The sequence below is a fragment of the Thunnus thynnus genome, chromosome 4 (assembly GCF_963924715.1).
Source record: "Thunnus thynnus chromosome 4, fThuThy2.1, whole genome shotgun sequence".
Classification (NCBI taxonomy): Eukaryota; Metazoa; Chordata; class Actinopteri; order Scombriformes; family Scombridae; genus Thunnus; species Thunnus thynnus.
The window spans coordinates 953,056-972,041 of NC_089520.1; the positions used below are offsets into that span (position 1 = coordinate 953,056).

An 18,986-nucleotide genomic window follows, 5' to 3' on the forward strand; every position below is an offset into this window, starting at 1 on the left:
AATACTTTAACTCCATCAAGCTCATAATACTTATGTACTTTTACTGCAATACTTTAACTACATCAAGCTCATAATACTTATGTACTTTTACTGCAATACTTTAACTACATCAAGCTCATAATACTTATGTACTTTTACTGCAATACTGTAACTACATCACGCTATTAGCTTAGCTTAGCTAGCTAGGATTTTTCATGCAGGATTTTTACTTGTAACGGAGTATTTGTACATGACTGTATTAGTACTTTTACTACTTTTCTCTCTCATGTTCACATGTTACAGCTCGACTCTGCAGAACGTTTATATGTATGTATGTATTTATGTATCTGTTGACAGAAAAAAAGGACGTATCATCATTTCTTTCTGATCTGAAGCAGATATATAATCATTAGATCAGCTGTTACTGTTCCTTTTGGAGCCATTTTCCTCCTGCAGTAATAAAATGACGTCACGTCTGAGCAACGATCACAAATGATCTAAAAACACATTAAAACAATTAAAAGCCGACATTTTAATATGATATTAACTGATGTTAGTTTTCTGCAGTGAAGAACTTTTTAATTCTGTGATGTTTGAAACATGACGTCCGTTCATCATCATCATCATCGTCGACTCTACTGCTGCTGTACAGCTTGAAGTTGAGGTTGCCAGATCCTCCAGTCAAGTATCCTCCATATCCATCTCTTAACTCTTTACAGGAAACACAAACCCAGCAGCTCTGCAGACATCTCACCGGCTGGATGTTAAGTTTTTGTTCATTTATTGCAGAAACCAAATGTCAAATCAGAGATTGTGTCTTTTAAAGATCTATAAAATGTTGATGTTTGCTGAGTTGTTTTTCGCCTCGCTGCAGGTGAACGCGTCAGCAACAAAAAGCTGATTTACAGCAATCACTGTTTTTCTGTATAGTATCATTTGTGTAATTGACTCCATTGAAAATGCAACAAAAGCTCCAGTGGAGAAGAAACTGACTTTCATTAACAGACGACGTGCTGCAGGAGAGCGAGGAGACTCATTCTTACTGTAGTTCTTCTACTTAGTTAAACAGATTCTTGCTTCTTTCTGTTTGGAGGGGGGGGGGGGGGGGGGGGGGGGGGAGGCGCAGGCGTTGCAGTGATGTGAAATGCGTCATAAAAATAATATTTCATTCATCTGGTGACTTCCTACTGACAGCCTCCAGATTTAAAACCCTGATATGAAATCTGAGCATGTGAGATTAAAGATGTTGATGTTTGATTTGGAGGATTAAACTGTAAAAATAATGATAATAATGATAATAATGATAATAATGATCATCTCTGACGTCACCCACAGTTTCCTGAAAGCACCTCAAACACCCTGAAGCATATAAAACAGCTCTCCATCACCCACCCCCACCCCCCCCCCCCACCCCATGTCTCAGCTCTGCTGGTGCAGGAAGACAGTTCAAATTACAGGTTCAGTCCTTTAAATCTCCTCCCACCACCTCCACACACACACACACACACACACACACACACACACATCAACACATTGTGTGAGCAGCAGCATGATTAATGACATGGTCAAATATAGCTGCTGGATGTGTGTGTGTGTGTGTGTGTGTGTGTGTGTGTATATGTGTATGTGTGTGTGTGTGTGTGTGTGTGTGTGTGTGTGTGTGTGTGTGTATATGTGTGTGTGTGTGTGTGTGTGTGTGTGTGTGTGTTTGTGTGTGTGTGTGTATGTGTGTGTGTGTGTGTGTGTGTATGTGTGTGTGTGTGTGTGTATGTGTGTGTTCATGAGCCTGATTACAGTCAAACAGAAAAGATACAAATAAACACAAATTTGAGTTGTTTCAATGTTTCAACTTGAGTTTTATGAATCTGCTTCATAAACGTACAAACAGGAGATGAAGAAGGACGGCAGTGTGTTTCTCTTCATCCTTTTTATGTGTTTTTTCAATTTAATTTCATAAAACAAACGTGAGTAGAAACGCTGGAAACTCCCAAAAAGTTGAAATATCATAAAAAGCGTTTCTACTCGGATGAGGTGGAGAAGTTGACGTTTGAATAAAAGCAGAATGAAACAGATTCAGTGAATAAATGATGTCATACAGGAAACATGTGACTTAAACGTCCCGCTGCAGAGACCAAACATGGCGGCAGACGTTTCTCTGGGCGGCGTTCACTACGTGTCTGTATAACTGAAACACAGCTGCTGTGGCTGGTTGAAGCTCAACGAGGGTCTCGGTCTAACTCGTTAGCTTCCGCAGGACTCCGATGTAAAATGTGATAAAACAAGTATTTATTCCACAGTTTGTAGTATCTTCTTACAGGAGTATTCAAAGCCGGGTTCTCCTAATCAGCAAACTGTACGACAGTAAGAAAACCGTGTGGCTCGGTCTTTACTAAACCACAGGTTCACCCCAGTGAGACAAAAGGGACTTATATCTCTTAAAGTGACAGTAACCTACTTCACTGTTTTAACAGAACGCTTAAATAATGTTGCCTTTAAAATATCACACTTACATCAACATCAATTAAATCAAATAATTATTAGCTGAACTTTAACTAATTACTATTAATGAACTTATTCAGTAACTTATATGTAATTTCAATTTACATGAATCGTTTGACAAAATGTTATTTACTGAACTCAACGTACATAAACGTAATTTGGCTCCTACAGCTGCTATCAAAACGCCTCCAGCAGCAGGAAGCTGTGATGTCATCACGCTCTCCATCACCAGGAAGTGATGTCACGTTTCCATGGTTACAGCTCTGACTGTTCATTACATCTTCTGTTTCTGCTTCACTGCAGTCGACACTGTTTACTGTTAATATTCACTATAAACAGTCCTGGATGGAAACAAACATTCATTCATGTTTTCTTTTTATTGATATTCTGATATTTTGGTTAAAGTTTACGTCACGTTTGGGTGGAAACGGGACTCATGACTGGAAGGAAACACCAGAAAGAAAACTGGTTTCAGTAAATCCAAACAGATTTTTTGTGTTGAGTTCAACTTTGGTAAACTTGTGAACATGAACTGTCGTCTTTTTCCTCATTATTTCATTAAATAATCTCCTGGATAATGAACATAGAGTCTCTCTCTCTCTCCTGGATGATGTAACCACCCTACAGGTTCATATTCTGACCTCCAGCTTTCATTATTTATTCATTTTTTCAGGTTTTTTCTGTCATTTTTGTGGACGACTCTTAATACTACAATACCCATGAGCCTCGGCTGCTGTTGCTATGGAGACGAAGCCGGTCAGAAGTGTGAATCAGAGCGTCATGAACTCAAAACACTTTGTTGCTGAAGTTGTAAACAAAACGCTTCGCCGTGGTTACTGAATTCACTCAAAGTGACTCAGAATTGTTCGTTGCCGGCAGCGCGTGTGACAGAATTTGAAGCTCTGTGATTGGATGTTTCTTGCTGAAATTAAAAAAATCTAAATAAAAAAAAAACTTTATTGTTCAACTTTGTTGTACAAAAGTAGAAATTTGTCTCCAGCTTGCATCACAATCACTGAGACACAAAATATCAAGTGCAAACATTTAAATACACTATATTATTATATTATCCTTCAGTTTTTATGTCCACAGTCTCGTAACTTTGACTTTTTACCAAAGAAGCTCCGAGACTTTGCTGTGATGATTCAACCAGGAGAGTTTCATGTCGATCCGAACTGTCAGTAACATCGTCTACGAGGAAAAACAAACGAGACTGAAAAACGTCTCGCTGCAACCAACCAGCAGCCCCGAGAGTCACTGAGCTTTAAACTGAGATTATTATCTGCATGAGAGGAGAGAAGCAGAGGAAACACACAACCTAGAAGAAGCTACACACAAACACATACACACACACACACGATGGCAGATAATCAATAAGTCTTCATTAGAGAGAGTCGGGGGTGATGCTGATGGGCTGCTGGATATCAGGCGGATGTGACACCAGCAGACCTGACGCCTGTTACAGCATCGCCTCTGTCAGCTCCAAATATCTGATGGTTGATTAACATACATGAAGTGGACAAAATAATAGGAACACTTCTAATGCTCTCCAGTGCATCACCAGCACCGACTACCACCTCAGTAATAATCAATAATAATAATAAAGTAGAATTATCACCTTTATGACTGTAACAGAGTTAAAAAAAAGGCACTTTATGATCCTTAGTTCCACTTTGTGTTTGTGAATTTTTAAATAGAACCGTTAATGTTGTAACATTTAATGCATATAGTTTACTGTCAATACTCTTATTTTACGCAGCTGTTTCGTGTTGTTTTGCTAATATGAGTTTAATAGATGTTTTCATTTAACTTTCTTGGCGTCATGTAGTCAACGTAGCGCTGCAGAGATTTTAGCGTCTATTTCTGAGTGTAAATTCTGTTATTTCGCATGTTTCGGAGCAGAATTGTGCAGCAAATTATATGTGTTACGTTGTCTTCTGCAGGTATGTGCCTTGTTTTTCTTAAGTGTTATAATTTTCGTTGTCTCTGTTTAATCACCCGACCCCCACGTAGTTGTTTATTTTACCCACCAGGTGGCGCCGCTGTTTGTCCTTCTAAATGTTGTTTTTATTGTTTCAAATTTAAGTTTTGAAGAGGAGAAAGTTCACACTTTGTTGTTAAAATTTAGGACAAAGAAAAGAGAAAAAGAAGAGTTTCTTGTCTATTTTAATGGCTCTTGGTTAGAACTTTAATATTGTGTTGATCTGTGTAAGTGTGGTAAAACCCAATTAATGTATTCATATACTTTATTTTGGGAAATATAATGAAATCGGACAGTGCTGTTTTGCATTGCTGAGGGAGCAGATGAAGGCATATTATGTGTTACATTGTCTTCTGCAGGAGCTAATAAAAAGGGCGGGAAACCAACCGTCTGAGTCTTCTCATTACCTGCTCGAACCACCTCTGTCACATGACTGTCAGCGTCACAAAGTGACATTTTGTTCCTGTTACTCTTTGATGTATTTCTTATCAAATTTGTTTTCTTTGTTTAACCAGTATAACATCTAAATTTATATCTGTAGTACTGCTTTCACACACATTGTTTTGTCACATAAGTCCTCAGTGGGTTTTTTGGAGTTATACATTATATTAGCTTATTTTAATCACCATGTTGTCATCCAACTACTTCCTGCTTTTAAGCTCTTGCTGACATCACCTGTGATGTCATGCGTGGGACCAAATATGGGGGTAAATGTGTTTTGTATTTAGTAATTAAATGTCTGGTTTGATATTTAGTCCTGCTGAGACAGACTGGACGTCTTGTTTAAAGGAAGAGTTGTTGGTTTGAAGATGTCTGTGATCCTGCCGGTTAAGATCCGTTTGATCTGTTTGTTTTCATTTCAGTCTGAGTCTTCCTCACATCACCAAAAACTGAAACGGTAGAAGCTTCGTAAAAGTAGAATTGACGTCAGAGCTGTTGTGTTCGATTACACAGGTGTTCCTAATAAAGTGGACTAAAGTTTCCACATCACAGCTGCATACTGGACCAGTCTGGATTGGCTACAAACCAGTTGTGATGTCATAAATCCTGCAGGTGTTAAAGTTGTCTTCCTCTTCATCGTCTCTGTGCTGCTGAAGGAGGAAAGTTTCTCACCTTAAATCTCATGTTTTAAAACACGTCTGCAGGCTCTTTAAACTCAGATTAAAGGTAAAACACAGAGAAACTTTTTCCTCCTCCAGCAGATGAATGTGAAAACAAACTCACACATCATTCAAACTGGGAACTGAAGGAACGGACGACTTTAAACTTTTCTAATTGAAACTGAACCGAGTTCGTCTGGAGACGTTTTCCTGCAGTCGGCGTCTGTTTGTGCAGCTGCAGACTGACGGCGTTAGAACTCGACTTTGGATCAACTGACACGTCAGAGCAAACTATCACTTTCTCTCCTCCTCTTCCTCTTCCTCTTCCTCCTCCTCCTCACTCTCACATCAGAAACATCTTCATCTCTCTGCAGCCTAAGAGCCGCTATCATCTCATCAGCTCCTGCTCTCCTGCATCCTCTCGTTGCATTTTAAACGTCCCTCTTAAGCTTTAAAACTTCACCTACTTGGGTTTTACCACCTGCTGCTCACGCTGCTGCATCGTGTTCTTTATTTTCATATGTAAAGTAGGAAACTGCCTCCTGAGACTCAGACCAGTCTGAGACGAGACAAATAAGGAGCAGATGTTGGGTAAATATTATTCGAAAGCTTCAAACAACAATTCTTTCTTAAACACGACTGAATGTGATGATGCACTGTGATGTTTCCACTCAGGTTTCCATTTAGACGCCTGAAAAACAGCAGTTTAACCTTCAGGTGTTCTTTCTTCTTCTCAGTTTCCTTCATTTTAGTCGATTCATTGATTAGTTGTCAACTACCAAATTAATCAACAACTATTTTGATAATTGATTCATGGTTTTCACATTTTCTGATCTGATTCCAGCTTCTTAAATATGAATATTTTCTGGTTTTTTTAGTCTCTGTGACAGTAAACTGAAGATCTTTGAGTTGTGGACAAAACAAGACATTTTCTGACGTTTTATAGACCAAAAAATTAATCGATTAATCGAGAAAATAATCAACAGATTAATCAACACAGTCGCCAGAAGAAAATGTCGGCATTAAACGTTTCTGCAAACGTTGAAACGTTGAATATAAACGTTTCAACACGTGAATTACGCATCATATCAACATTTCTACCCGTTGAATAATGATGTTTTATGGTGTGACAACGCTGTGGTTCAGGTCTGGTTCGGTTTAGGCACCAAGACCACTTGGTTAGGGTTAGAGAAAGATCATGGTTTGGGTTAAAATGAAAAATAAAATAAAAACAGCTGATGTCTCACTAAAAAAAAGCCGTTTTTTTCGCCAGAAAAACGGCTGCAAATGTTCTGACGTCTCGCTAAAAACACCCGCTTTAGTCGGTTGAAACAGGAAGCGGACATTGGTTTCGGTTTCAAGGTGAAACTTACTAACCGTCCACCGTCCACCTGCCCCTCCTCCTCCTCCTATACAGGAAAGATCAACTCATATAGATCACATGTGAACTATGTCACTATAGAAATGTTGAGATGATGCAGAAACGTAAACTGCCAACATCGATAATGAAAATAAGTTGCAGCTTTACGTCATTCAGAGGTTTTAAGTCACTATATGTGTCAAACATTTATAGGTTGTTCAGACATGTTGATGCTTTAGGAGACATAAAGCTGAACAAACATAATGAAACATAAACATCACTGTTATGTACAAGTAAACACAAAATAAAAACATAGTTAATAAAGATCAATTGAGTTATTTTTACTGGAGAAAAAAGCAGAAATTTGATGATTATGAACCAAAATCTCAAGTTGGTGGATTTACTGGAGGTGACCCTGAACACATCACAGAGAAACAGGTTGGTTCAGCTGGTTTTTAGTGTGTTTGATGTCTGTTCTGGTTTGACACAGTTATGATGTTCAGATTACGAGGTGTGAAGCTTTAAGGGTTAAAAGAGCCGGCAGCTGTACAGTACGGGACTGCAGCCTGCGCCTTCAGAGATGAATAACTCAGTGATTTATGTGAAGCTGCTGCACAGCTGGTTTCTAACCAGCTGGTCATGTCCCTCACCTTGGTGATAATATTAAATACAACCTCAGTGCACAAGGCAGCAGCTGCTCTTCAGGGACTGAGTGTGTGGTCTGTTTTCCAGCCGTCCTCAAAAAAAAAAACGACAGTATAGGTCGAAAATAAAACCGACAGAAACGACCTACAGTTACGTTTGATTGACAGACGCCATCCGGCAGCCGTAGTAATTATGATGTTCAGAGGATATAAAGGTGACAAATATCCATATCAGACGGATGTGTTTCTGTTTTCAATATATGCTGCAAATGTGCTGACAAGAGAAAAAATATAAATATTTGTAAAGGGTTGGAGTTCATATCCAGGTTTATATTTCAACATGTGCAGCAACTAAAGGATCAAATAACTCAAAGATCTTCTTTTGTAATATTAGATATTGAATTTAAGTAAATTGACATTAAATTAAAGTTAAATTAAAGTGAACTAATGTTAAATTTCAGTAAAGTAACAATACATTTTGGTAAATAATCTTAAATTTAAGTAAAGTATCACTGAATTTAAGTAAACTTACATTAAATTTAAATAAAATTAAATTCATAATGTAAACTCATGATAAATAATGTTGAATCCGGACAAGTGTTGGATTTAAATTCCTTGGAGTGATAAATTATGCTGAAAGCTGTCACATCTTGCCTGGACTTTGGGTGTTTTTTGGTCTTATGTTGTGTTCTGTGGGGTCTCCTGGTTTTGCACGTCTGTTTAGTCCCTTGGTTCATAAGGGTTTTCTTGTATGATTTGGGTGGTGGGTTTTAGAGGACTGCATCATTAGTTTGTTGGGTTGTGTGCTTGGGTTTGTGTTTGTGGTTGGTTTTGGATGGGTTAGTGTAGATGGCATTGAGTTTGTTTTCTGGGTTTTTGTTCTGTTTCCCTTGTGTGTTCATGTACTCCTCCACACCTGCCCTGCATTTGGACTTGTTAGCCCTGCCCTGCTGTCTTCCCCACACCTGCCCTGTGTTAGCCTCGTCAGCCCTGCCCCGCCCCCTGTGTGTCCTCAGCCAATCAGCTCCCTGTATGCTCATTCCCCTCTCGAGTTTTCCACCCATCTCCCCACCTGCACCTCATCTCCTTGTTAGTTCAGTTTCTTTAAGTTCTGGTTTTCTGTTCAGTCCTGGTTGGATCGTTTTGTGTTGTTCCATCTGCTAGTTCTGTTCAGCTTTGTTTGACTGTCCGTGACCATCCACAATTAAAGGAGTTTTTCATCATATCTGCATTCCAGCCTCTTCGTTTGGGTCCACTCCTGCTTCCCCGAGTCTGACAGAAAGCCACATATAAATAATATCAAAGCAAAACATTTTAAAGTCAATACTGTATAAAGTTAAAGATTTTCGTTATATACTGTTCCTTTATATCCATATAGATCTACTGTGTGGTAGTCTGGAGAAATGCATACAAAACAAAAACAAATCTAATCTTCATACTTCAATAAAGACTTGTAAGAACTGTAAATTAAAATACTCAAAAACAATTAAAGAATTGAAATTAGAGATTTGCACGACTTTGGAAATGTCACTTATAATGTCAACGTGTCCAATAAAAGGATTTAAAACGAGAGAACGTCGCTGTTCTCGTTCCTCGCCGTGAAATGTTTTCAGTGGAATTTCTTTCTATCACATAAATAAATAAATAAATAAACAAATAAAACACTTCCTCTGAAACACATTCACATTGATGTCAGTGAGTAACGGCAGCGCTGGAGGAGAGGAGGACGAAGAGGAGAACGGAAAGAGAAGGATGGAAGAGAGGAAAAAGTCGTTAAGAGGAGTAAAGCAAGGCATAACTCATGAAAGGAGGAAACAAGACACAGGAAATGAAGGAGGAGGAGGAGAGACAGGTGGAAAACACACACACACACATTAATGGCTGCCATAAAATGCATGCTGCATGAAGAAATGATATTAGCATTGCAAATATTGTCCTGCCCTCCTCCTCTTCCTCCATCCCGTCTGTATATACGGGATCATTTAGCTGGAACACACAGAGTTAAATCAGGCTGGACGCCGGCAGTTTAAGCCTTAATGACGAGAACAAGGCTCCGTTGTTTGACCTTGGCATTTTGCATGAGGAGACGTACGACTCTCCGGGGAAATGAGCTGCTCTGCCGCTTGAAGAAAACACTTTCCTGCACTGATTTATTCATGAAGTGCGAACATGTCACAGCGGATTCTGTCTTTACATCTCTGTTCATGATGCCGACACTGAAACTGCATTTAGGACGTCCCGCTATACCAGGACGCTCCATTAAAACCAGCACTAATAAACTCAGCAGACCAGATCCTAACACACGTAATTTAACTTTTCATCAATCGCTGTGTGAAGACGGCGTGATGTCATATTTCAGAGAAGCTTGACCTCTGAAAACCTGACCTGAACCCGACGGATCCCGACAACAGGTCCAGTGTTTTTCTCTTCAGGCTCAGGTTGGATTATTTTCTCTTGTTCTCTTTGTAGCCAGTTTTCATCCAAATTCAGTGAAAAGTTTAACCGAATTTCATATAAATCTGCAGAAGAAGACGAGCCGACGTCAGCTCATCAGCGAGGTGGAAAAAACCGTCACAAACGAAGCATCAGAGCAGGTTGAAGCCCTGACTTTTGACTTGCAGGCAGCAAGTTTTGACAGGATATAAATAACAGGAAACCACAAAAAACAGAATATATCCTCTTTAAATATTAATGACTTCTAAGCCTTTTTAGGCTGCAGCTGTTGCCATCTTTGTTGTGTACAGTTACCATGGTTACAGGTTAGCGTAAACAGCAGTGTTTACCTGTTGGGACACATCTTTCCATCTAAATGTGGTGCAAATTTTAACAACTTTAATCTCCGAAGAATCCGTAAAAGAAAACGTGATTGAAAGCTTGTTTCCATCCGACTCACAGCTTTACTTTGAACTCAGTTTCTCTGTGTAATGACTTGTGATAAGAAGTGAACCAGACATGAGAGAATAAAGCGTATGAGTGCATGTATTATCTTGTGTGTTTGGTGGAATGAATGTGTCGTGCTCATGTACTCCTCTTCCTCAGCTGAAGGACAAGATCCTGCATTAATGTAAAGGAGACAAACTGCCGTCTCAGATAACAAGAACAGATTCACTCTGTGAGCTTTAAAGAGTTTCTGCTCCACATTCAGCCTGTGACACAACTAAACTTAGCACAAAAAGTGAGGAAATTAGTGTTTGGTAGATTATTTCTTTGTTGTAACGATGCTTCTTGGCAATAAATCTTATACCGTTGAAAAGCCTGTTTATTTTCCTTTTAAATGGTGCCACATTTGTAAGAAACATGCATTAATGGGATGAGCAGCAGAGCTGAGTATGTGGGTTGCGCCCATGAAAAATTTGCCAAATCTTCTCTGCCAATGCCAAACAGCTTATTCTGCCATTGACTCTTGTTTGGTGTTTGGTGGATTGGATGAATGAAGTTTGAAGACATATTGGCAATTTAACTATTTATTCATTTAACAAACAGGAGCCTCAGTAGCGTGTGGAAGAACCATACACAGCCACAACAGCCTGGCACCTCCTCCTCATGCTGGTCACCAGCCTGGTCACACACTGCTGTGGGATGGCGTCCCATTCTTCAACCAGCATTTGTCGGTTTGTGGGCTTTAGGATGGAACGGCCTGCCAGCAGTCCTGACCTCAACCCCATTGAACACTTGTGGGATCAGCTTGGGCGTGCTGTTCGTGCCAGAGTGACCAACACAACCACGTTGGCTGACTTGTGACAAATGCTGGCAAATTTTTCATGGGTGCAACCCATATACTCAGCTCTGTTGCTCATCCCATTAATGCATGTTTCTTACAAATGTGTCACCATTTAAAAGGGAAATAAACAGGCTTTCCAACGGTATAAGATTTATTGCAAAGAAGAAGAAAGAAATAATCTACCAAACACTAATTTCCTTACTTTTTGTGCTACGTTTATAAAAGCAAAAAGACACAACGAGATGACTTAAGATTGATTGAAAGGTGATTGATGATTTAAAGAGCAACGGTCAAAGCTCAAACGATGGAAAACATGATGGAAATATGACATTTCATGTATTGATGTGAGGAAGGTTACAGCCTCCTCATCATCATCGCTCCACACAGATCTGTTTTTTTTCAGCTCTTCAGTCACATGATTCATTTATTCACTCAGTCTGTTTACATTTGTTTTTTTTATCTACATAATTACGTCTCTCAGCAAATAAAAACTTTATCACCTCCAATGTGCAAATTAAAAATGTGAATAAAAACGTGTCAGACTCAACATATCTGCATCGCTGCGTGTCATGAGTTGCAGGTAGATACACAACACTCACAAACAGCCAGTGGTAGTTTTACAACTGACGAAACTGAAACACTGACTGTATGAAAACAATATTGTTTTACATAATTAACAGTGTTAAAGACACGTTACATCTCAGCAACATCGCTGCTCGTCTGCATGCAGCTTATAAAACGTATAAAGTCTTTTTTTTCCCTGTTTATTTTAGGAGGGTGTTTAAAAGCCTCAGATGAAGATCAGATGAAGGATCTCTGATGTCACGTCTCACATCGTCGCCGCCGCGCTGCTGCGAGTCACCTGCAACCCTGAACTTAAAGCTGATTCACTCAGCGTTAAATCCCTGAACGAGTCTGCCACTGCATTCATATCAGAGAATACACACAATACACCTCTGTTACATTTAGATACAGCAAATCCCCCTTTCAGGATACAGCAAACAGCTTTTTATCAATATGAGAAAGGACGCTGTTAAGCACACAGAGGCTAATCCCTCTGCTTTATGTAATATTACTACCTGCACACAGACGGGGTTCTGTTTGTCTCTGCGTGTCTCACAAGACTTCAAAAAGTTTATTCTTGTGTAGAAAAACAAGGTTTAGAAGTTAGTTTGAGGCTTTGCTTAAAAATGTATGAGCCACTTATCTGACATGAAAAATGCAGGCGCACGTGCTTTATGTCTTCTGATTGAGTGTGTGATTCAAATATTCAATAACTCACTTCCTGTTACAGTAAAAAGACACTTTTAAATCTTCTAATGAAGCAGAGAAGCTTCAGATAAATCACCTCGAACCCGCCTGGTGACTCATCGTCTCCTCACATGCTACAGTTATATTTGACATTTTAAGCATATTAGTAAAACTCTCCTTTATTTAAAAGGTCTATTATTAATTGTCATTTTGTTTATTAGCAGTGCAGTGAAGACGTTAGCAGGTCGTGTTGTTTAAAGCTCGACGTCCTCACAGGTGTTTCCACTTATTTGACCTGATTAGATTCTTCTCAGTCGGCTTCATCCATCTGTTCTCATAGTTTAAAGTCATTTTTAAAACGAAGAGTCTGTGATTTCAGTCAGAAGACAAAAGCAGCAACTGTGACTGGTAGGTTGTTATCAGATGTAACCTAACATTAGCTTAAAACTAGAACCCTGTAAAAGAGTCTTAAATATCTGCACTTAACGACTATTAAACGACTAAATTCATGATTTGACCACAGGGGACGATCGTAGTTCTGCTAGAAACAGGAAATGAACAGTGTTAAAGCCTCCGTCCAACCTCCTCTGGATGAGGAAACGTGTCCACATATATAAACGTTATCTGAACATCACCACCGCTGCTCCTCCTCACAGTTACCACGACCGCCGGATGATCTGTCACTCAAACTAGCTTGTTTTTGGGGGCGACTGATGTTATGACCTGTTGTGTCGTTTCTCTTGGCAGGACAGACTCATATACATGACATGTGGCTAACACACTGAGGCTAAAGCTAACCGGATGAAGGTCGCACATTAAGAAATAAATACGACGTCACGTTTACACACCGACTCCGAAAGGTTCATCCGCCATTAAAGTTTTCAGAGCAGGTTCGATTTTTTTGTGGTTTTTTTTGCATCCGTCAAAAGCTTTTACAGAGTTGTTTGACCACTCAGAGCCACCGTACACGCAAACAACACAGCCTGGAAACACTGATACTATCAGCTCCAGCAGAGAAGTTACACACAGACTGATCACAGGACGACTATTGATCATGATCTGGTCTGTATGTTGCAGCGTTTTGAGGCTGTCTGAATATCTGCGGATCCAGTCGAAAGGCTGATCACCTGTGATCAGGTGTGTGTGTGTGTGTGTGTGTGTATGTGTGTGTGTGTGTGTGTGTGTGATTTTTGTCACCTCACAGGTGTTTTAACTTAGTTTACCTGATCAGACTCTTCTCAGGGTTAGGGGTGGGTATAATTCTTTCTGATTTTTTTTAAACAATTCAACTGTTAGAGAGACAAAGACGTAAAGGTGCAAAGAAGAACAATAAAGGTGCAAAAACAAGACAAAAACATGCAAAGTGAAGACGAAACAGAGCAAAAACGAGACAAAAACTGCACTGACAAGACAAAACGGTGCGAGACAGAAGTGCAGAGTGAGCACATGGACGTAGAGTAAACCTGAACGTTTGACCTGAGCTCTGCTGCTGTGATATGAAATGATAATGCTGCGTGTTGCATCCTGCTGCTCATCTGAAGCTCTTTTACTTTATTCAACATCTAAACTTTTATGCTTCTGAAATCATCATTATTATGACTCACGCTGATATTTCTATATAAAAGTTTAATGGACTTCAAGCTTTTCTTTCCTGTTTGAGTCTGTTTACAAGTAAACGCGCGTGTGTGTGTGTGTGTGTGTGTGTGTGTGTGTGTGTGTGTGTGTGTGTGTACATACGTGAGTGTCCACAGTGTGCATGTTGTGCTTGTTCATTAGTGTCAGTCAAAGTGTTGCTCTTGCATTGCGTGGGAGGATATTTGTGTCCCTTTTTCCTTCCCTTTGTTTGTATTTGTGTTCGTCAAACTGGCCTCTTCAACACAGAACTATCCCCCCCTCCTCCTCTTCCTCCCTCCTCCCTCCTCCTCCTCCTCCCTCCTTCATGCCTTTGTTGCATCACCCCCCCCTCCTCTTCCCTTCATCTCGTCTGTCTGGTTTTAGTCCTTCCTTCATGCCTTCGTCCCTCTCTGCCTCGCCGTCTGCCTTTGTGCATGTTTGCATGTGTAAGTTATGTGCTTCAGAGCATCCATGCCTGTTTTCTTTCTCTGTGTGTGTGTGTGTGTGTGTGTGTGCGCATGTGTGTGTGTGTGTGTGTGTGTGCAGGGCGAGCGGCTCTCTCCTCATCTGTATTCAGCTCGTCTTGGAGCAGGTAGGTAATGACAAGCAGCAAAGGCCAGGATGTCACCGCTCCACTCAGCCGCTGCTGGCTGCCTGCTGACGTCAAGCCTTCACACACACACACACACACACACACACACACACACACACACACACACACACACTGATGCATGCACACACACTTCACTGTGCCCGCTCTCTGTTTGGAATAGAATAGAATAGAATAGAGTGTATATACTCGATAGCTGCTTTGACTGACACATAGATAGATAGATTTACAATATATACATATACAATAACTAAATAGACTAACTCAAATATAACATATACTAAACTACAATAGAATACATAAACTGTAGTTTACTATTATATATTACATCACCTGCTGTTTGCTGCAGTAAACAAGGTTGTTGGCTGATACAGAAAAACAAAAGGTGCATTTAGAGATGACTGGACGGAGGAACGTGTGTTCATTCAGCCCGAGAATCATTTGATTAGCGATGAGACAGTGGCCATGATGAAGAGCGGGAACGTAAAAAAACGTGCCGCTACGACACCTAATAAAAAAAAAAACACGAAGAAGAACCACAAAGCAGCTGAAGTAGTGATGTCGTAAGAATCCAGCAGCAGAAGAAGAAATGCAAAATATTAAAAATCATTAAATTAAAATAGAATCGTTGGTGATAAGAAGTCGTTTTACTGCAATTTCACGCTAAAATGAGCACAAAAATGACAGCGAGCTTCCCCCGACCTGCATAAACAGCCTCCACCTGCACACACACACGCAACCATAGAAGAAGACTGCAACGTATCGGCCTGTTTGAACCAACATGACGACAGTGTTGTAACATCAGCTGCAGGTCGGAGCTGCTGTTCTCTTTCACACACGTCATGTGACTCAGCTGCAGTAACGTGATGTTCAGACAACTATCACTGGTTCCTCTGGTTTCTAAGTGGATTAATGGAGGATTACTGGTGACGGACATCAGAGATAATATTACATGTTTCATCTTTTCGTGTGTCTCAGCAGGTGAGACCTTCGTCCTGATGATGCAGCCTCTCTCTCTCTCAGCCTGCAGCTCTGCAGGAAAAACACCTTCCCGACATATCCGCATATATATATCTGTCCTCCTTCAATCTGTTTCTCTCTCTCTCTCTCTCCCTCCACCAACCCTTCAAACCACAGATCACACTGTGCTCTCCTTCTTCTTTTTCCTCCCCAGTCTCCCAATTTACTTTCAGCGCAGCTCTCTCTCTCTGTACCTTCCTGCTTCATCTCTCTCTCTCCTCCCCACAGATCTCTTATCTTCCTCCTGCTTTCCATCTCTGTCGGCTGCAAAAACTCTTTCATGATCCTGCTCGCTACACGTCCCAGTCCTCCTTCATAGAAAATTAAAAAAAAAAACTAATTTCTGCAGAACATCATGACTAATATTTCACTTTTCCTCCTCCGCTTGGCTGCAATTTACTGACAGAGATTTTTAATGTTTGGTCAATTTGAACCCTCTTTAATTCAGCATTAATATACTGTTCTGTTTATATAAGAAGACATATGTTCTGGAGGTTAAGTTTGAGAAAGTGGGCGTCATTTTATTATAAGTTGCATCTGTTAGGAGTTTTATTCAGTCTGTGTGTTTGTTGTCTTAGATTTAGTTGTTGTTTATTATCTCAGTTGTTTGTTGCTTTGACACATGAATTCTCTTCCATCTATTTAAAGATTCAATCTTTTTTTTTTATATCTGCAAATGATGTGAAAACTGTCATCAGTGCTTTTAGATTAGTGAGATTCACTTTATTCCCGTCTGAGTCTGAACGACCTCGACCTCGACATGTTCTACAACACATGTTAAGATTTTAATCGTCACTTTTATGAGATGTGTATATATATATATATATATATCTGTTGGTAGTTTCTTAGTCGAGGCTAAAAAAAAAAAAAAAGGTGAGAACGTTCTCTCCACTCATTGGTCAGATGTTTCGGCGGCGACATCGAGAATATAAACACAGGAAGAAGCTCCGATTGGCCCGGATATCAATAAGACAACATGCTTGGTTGTTAGTCACAGACGCCGTTTAAACGCCATAATAATCAAACTTTATTGATTTATTTATTTATTCACATATATAAGCACTAAATAAAACAACATAAAATAATAAAAAATGTACTGAAAATCAGGTTTTTATGTGATTTAAAAGAAGAAGCAGAGTTTTCTGCCACCTGTTTTAAAGTCCGATTTCATATTGATTATAAATTTCTCTTCGTGGTCTCGTGGCTGCACGTCTGACATGTTGTTCACATCTGAACCAGGACTCTCAGATCCTCTTTAGTCTCTTATTGTCTTACAAAGTTCAGGACAAACACGTGAGACAGTTTTTAGTCTCCGAGATGTTGGAACAAACTTTTATTGAATCATTTATTTTATTGTATTCATGTTTGACTTCGTCTTATCTATTTTATCTGTTATATTTGATCTACAGTTTCTCTGTTATTGTTTTTAAATCTATTTTATTGGTTTTATAATTAGATTTTTATTCCCTTTAGTCAAGTTATTCTATCTTGTCAGTCATCTATGAAAGTAAATCTATCTTGCTCAGTAAAAACCTTCTTGCACCTGCATGTGTAACTCCTGTAAATAATAAAGGTGTTGTTGTGTTGCAGCTGACCTGCATCTGGTAAAGTTTTCTCGGTCTCAGCGAGCTCCGGCCAGGCTGTGAGGCGGCTCGGAGGTCGGCGGCTGTTGAGGAGGACGAGTGCGTCCCTCCGGTCGGGACACGAGTCCATCACAGAGGTTTTAAAGCAGTCCGTCTCTTTAATGGCGAGTGCCAAGCGGAGAGGCTTAAGTCTCTGAGCGACTCTGCCAAAAGATCAAACCTCCGAGCTGTCAGCGAGCGGCGGGCCGGACACTCCAACCCTGCTGCTGATAACACACAAATATCCTCCTCAAGGGGGGGAGTGAGGAGCAGCAGGAACCTCTTAATCTCCGCCTCTGGATACGTTCACAGCTCTGTTCCTAAACTTCAATCACTGGCAACTCAGGTATTAGAGGGATATTTGTACTTCATCAAAATGCAATTTAAATTCACTCAGCTGCTTACTGGTGGAGCTGAAGAAGTTCAGTGAATTAATAAAAGCTCACAAACCTCCACTGATACACTTTCTGTAAAAAAACACTAACAAGCGCTGCCAGTAAAATGTCATCCATACAGAATTTATTTCCTCCTGATAAAAAATAAAAGAAGACAGATTTAAAACATCACACACAAGCTCACGTGATCATTATCCCTGCAGTGCATGATGGGAGAAGGCCAGTTTTTTATAAAATGTTGATAAGACGTAAAGGTCAGAACAAGTTTCTTCCCTCCGAACTTTTTTCCTCGCAGGGTGACCAGAGTCGGTTTTTGGGTCGTTTGGTGAAAACGAGCTGATCGTGTCGGCCGCTGGGAGAAAAGACAAGAATCATATTGAGTCTGTGAGTTTACGAGCAAACACGGCGTCACACCTGAGGATCGCAGCTGTTGTCTGTTATTACGTTTCCTCACTGTGATGGTTTCATCAGGATCCTAACAGAAACATAATGTTTCAACAACCACATTAACTTTTATCTGGATTTATTTTATCTTTTTTTTTATTTCTTCCTTTTTTTCCAGTTGAAACAAAAATGCAAAATGTGGCTGATTGAGTTTCACGTCTCGTCTGGAAGCCTTCAGGCTGATCGTCACTCCGTCTGAATGATGCAGTGATTCCTGCTTTATGGTGATTTGTGCTCTTTTCTTTTACTTCTCTTGTCTTTAAACTGAAGAAAATATATTGTTTGTTTTCTTTATAAATGACATGTTCTGGTGTTAATAATGAAAGTATCTTTAAAATATCTTTAAAAACAGTTAAATAAGCACACGAGGTGATTTTATCTGTGTGTTTTTATCCTGTTTCATGCTTCAGTTTTGTACAGAACACCTGGTTTGTTTTGTGGTCTTGCACGTGTATGTTTTTATGTTTTGAATGTGTGCGTTTTCCTGGTGAATATTTGGAAAAGTGTGTGATGTTATTTTATTTTATGACACTAAAAGCGCTCTAACAGAGAAGGAAACATAATCATTCATTTCAGAGTCTCCAGTGTGACACGAGGCTGCAACAATACTGACATTTATACTCCTCACATACATCTAGAACTTTAGCTGCAAACAAAACAAACATATTCTGATCATTTACCTGAAACGATCAAATAATAACTAAAGGCCTGAATATGCTCCCAACTAGACACGCACAGCTGCGGAC

General features: G+C 39.8%; 1 protein-coding gene across 2 annotated transcripts in view; it reads right to left on the bottom strand.

Annotated features, from left to right (window-relative positions):
• The window catches only part of grm7 (glutamate metabotropic receptor 7), a 324,109-nt gene that overhangs the window by 24,526 nt on the left and 280,597 nt on the right, over window positions 1-18,986 (bottom strand). The gene's annotated exons all lie outside the window — the stretch shown is intronic.